General features: G+C 36.5%; 1 pseudogene; it reads right to left on the bottom strand.

Moving 5' to 3' along the window:
* Window positions 1-846: 846 nt before the first annotated feature.
* On the bottom strand, window positions 847-3,362 carry LOC110032894 (annotated as a pseudogene).
* Window positions 3,363-3,875: the final 513 nt, after the last annotated feature.

The raw sequence follows: 3,875 nt of genomic DNA, 5'->3' as shown, positions 1-3,875 counted from the left end.
ATATATATATTGGTATCTAGAGAGAAATCTATAGTACTATGAAATATTTAAAAGTATAATGAAGTTATATATTTAAATACTGAGATATTTTTTGTTGTAACAGTTGAAATTTTATGAGTAACTTCAAAGTTAAGTGGCTCGCACAAAAGTAATCTCAGGATAGATGACCTATTGGAGAGTTATGCCAATGTGACAAAATTGTGAGAACATTAGTCCAAAATGAACACTATCTTGATGGATGAGAGTTTGTACTTGCAAATGATATTCAGCCTTACAACGGCTTGAATATGAGAAATAAGTGACATATAAAATAAATTGCTACGTTATGTGAGCCAACTTTTGAATTCTAAATGGAACAAAATGCTACATGATGAGTGTCTCATCTTAAATCTATAGATGTCACATCTAAAATCCTATCCACTTGATGACTAATTCCAGATAAAAATCCTTGATGAGAATATTAACTATTCAAGTGAGAACGAATGTGAAACCCATTATGTAAAACGGAACTGAAGGCTAAAATATTAAATTAAGGCATTTTTTGATGTAAGAGTTGTATTGCATAAAGCACTTCAAAATTATTTGCACATTTTCGAGAGCACTCTCAAGAGTAATAATGATAGAATAAAATTACGATGCCATTAATCCAAAGCTTTTTAACAAATAATATTAAGATTATTAAGAGTTTAGGGCTGTTAAAACATATTTTTTTTTATTCCGGCAATAACTAGGCTCTGCAAATATACATGTGTAGATTAGTGTGATTTGGTGGTATTATGGTAAATACTACTATGTAGAGCGGTAGTGTCTACATAAAAGAGGATGGAGTAGGCATGAAAGTGTTCACTATATCTCATATGTCGCTCCAACCTTGAGCAGCCTAGACTTAGGAATGGACATGGCCTCATCTCCCTGCCTGAAGTTCCTCTTAATAAACTGATACATATGGTTCACTACCGCTCTTTTGATGATAGAAGAACTCGGCTTCGCCACCATTTTTGCTTCTCCGAGAAGATACACCACTCCCTTCTCCACCTCCTTCTGAATGAACTGATTCTCCTCCTCAATGGCCGGAATCAGCGTTGCAGCAGCTCTGATTCGTGAAGAGTTTCCCGATCGGTTGCTGTTAGCAGGAAGTATTGATCCTGATGAATAGCTTCCAGCCGAGCCTTGTGGTTTTAGGGATTCATCTGGTGTCGTTCGTGCTATCCTCTGATTGGTTTCTGTTGCTTCGGTTCCCGGTTCTTCCGATTGACAGTTTGGGGATATGAACTGTTTCTCCTCCTCAATGGTCGGAATCAGCGCTGCAGCAGCTCTGATTCCTGAAGATTTTCCCGATCGCTTGCAGTTAGCAGGAAGTATTGATCCTGATGAATTGCTTCCAGCCGAGCCGTGTGGTTTTAGGGTTTCATCTGGTGTCGTTCGTGTTATCCTCCGATTGGTTTCTGTGGCTTCGGTTCCGAGTTCTTCCAATTGACAGGTTGGGAATGACTGATTGCCCTCTCGAATGAAGAATTCATGGTAGACGAATTCCTTTAGTTGTTTGATGAGTGATTTCTCGAAGTCCATGGCCGTCTCTTTGGCATCTCTGTAACCATAACGCACCACGCATTTGAACAGCCTGAACTCTCTCGGCTCAAGTTGTCGAAAGAGGAAACGTTCGCGGGGTTCCACTTTACTGATCGGAATATATTTAACTGAAACGAAGACGAAGACGGAGTGGATCGAAGGTATCTTCTCGACGTAGTGACGGAATATCGGCGGGATTCCTTGCACAAGCTCTGAGTACAGAAGCCCAATTCCAGGTATTCTTGTTATGCTTCTATCAGTCGCTAAATTTTGTATGAAATTACTTGAAACTTTGTTCTCCAGTTCATATTTGTAGCGCTGGACATGAACATAATGTCATATTCCCATCATCACCATTAGAAAAAACCCAAAAGCTAGCGGAAGAAAGCCCCCTTTGACAAACTTGGATAGAACTGCAGATATATATATGGCTTCTACTCCACCTATAGCTATCACAAACAATGAAATCCACCATATGCTTGTCTTCCAGATTAGAAGCATTACCAGTGTCACCATTGCGGTTGTTATTAGCATAACCGAAACTACAGCAATTCCTGCGCAATGGAACAGTAAAAAAATTATCTTGCGGATGAATTTTAGGAAGATTTACATACATACCACTTGATTCCTTTATATTTACATATCTACCACCCAGACTTCAATTTTTACAGGTATGTCACTTTACATACCATGAAAAGTTGTATTTCAGTTTTTTAAAAGTTGAAATGGTTGTATTTTTTATATGATATGAAAGATTTGTTTGGTATAAATGTAAGAAAAAATATAGTTTAGTTGTTAGATATGTAAAGACATAGGAATTGGGTGGTATGCATGTGAGTGCCCCATGATTTTAGGGCCCCAATGGTGGGCTTAGTCTCAGTTTGGTGGTGGCGGCGGCGATGTGGCACCGCACCACTGTTATAGACTACGACAAAAATTACTCCTGACAAAGAGTTGGGGTATCATTTTAACACTTTTCTTATTTTTATCTTACCATATGCATTTCCAATGTGTGTTGTGCCTCTGAAAATCCCAGTCACCAATACACTGGCAACCATTAGTGCATAATTTATCTCTGGAATGTAAACTTGGCCCTCATACTCTGCAGAAGTATGAACTACTATTTACTCTTGGAAAGCAAGATAGACCTTGAGATTGTTGAATTATTGAGAATTGAATAATTGAGAATGCTCCGGATATCATGGCCTGGCTTGCAATTATTGCAGCTGCAATTGCAATTATAAAACTTGGCCAGAATAGTGGGCCTGCAAGTTTAATTTAATGATATCAACGTTTTGTAATTATGCAAATAATGTTGGGGCATTTGCATACATGCTAGTTACCACCCAATTATTTTGTATTTAGATATCTAACACCTAAATTTTACTGTTAATATCACCCAAATCTTTATTACCACCTCAGAAATACCATGATTTTAGCTTCTAAAGTGAAAAACACACTCATGTATAGGTAAGGTGACATGTATGTAAAGGTGTCAGATATGTAAATGCATAGGAATTGAGTGATATGTAAGTAAATCTTCTAATAATATTTGGGACTCAACATACCTGGAATTGATTTATAGAAAGTGTCACCAACATCTTCTGGAAATTTGGTGAGATATGAAGCTTGTCCAATGTAAGACAATGATACTGTTGGAAACAAAACTGCGATAAAGCTAATATGTAATTGTAAAAAAATTCAGGTTAATGATTTTTAGTTTTACATGTCAAAATGACAGAGGAACAGACTAGCAACTTAAAGAAGCAACAATTAAGACGCAAAATTTCCATGAATAATGCAAACAAGAATATCTTGATTGCATGCCAACTGATTTGTTATTTATAAGAAAAAATTACAGGGGAATTTACAGGCACAATTCTTTTATATTTACGTTTGTAGCATTTAAACTTACCTATTTACATGCATAAAACTCCAATTTTTGACATCACGTAAAAAAAAAATACCACTACCCCTAAATACACCTTTCCATGCATAGTTTTTTAATACTAGGGGGTTAAAAATGTAAATATCAAGCTTTAGGTGTTAGACATGTAAATGCATAATAATTGTGTGGTATGTAAATTTCCCAAAAATTAAATACAAAAACACTATTCCTGTATAAAAATTCAAGGAACACTTTAGCAGAGACAGTAGCACCTGAATTGCTCTAACGCTGAAGTGACTGAGATCAGCAAACATGGCTTCAGTTCCTATTTAAATTTACAAACTTCAGTACACTGTAGCTCAACAAAGAAACATATTGAGGCTTGTGAGCAATATGACATTTTGCAGAATTACCTGTA

The sequence above is a fragment of the Phalaenopsis equestris genome, unplaced genomic scaffold (assembly GCF_001263595.1).
Source record: "Phalaenopsis equestris unplaced genomic scaffold, ASM126359v1 Scaffold001052, whole genome shotgun sequence".
Classification (NCBI taxonomy): Eukaryota; Viridiplantae; Streptophyta; class Magnoliopsida; order Asparagales; family Orchidaceae; genus Phalaenopsis; species Phalaenopsis equestris.
The sequence above is the reverse complement of the archived record's forward strand: the minus strand, read 5'-3'. Positions and strand labels throughout refer to the sequence as shown.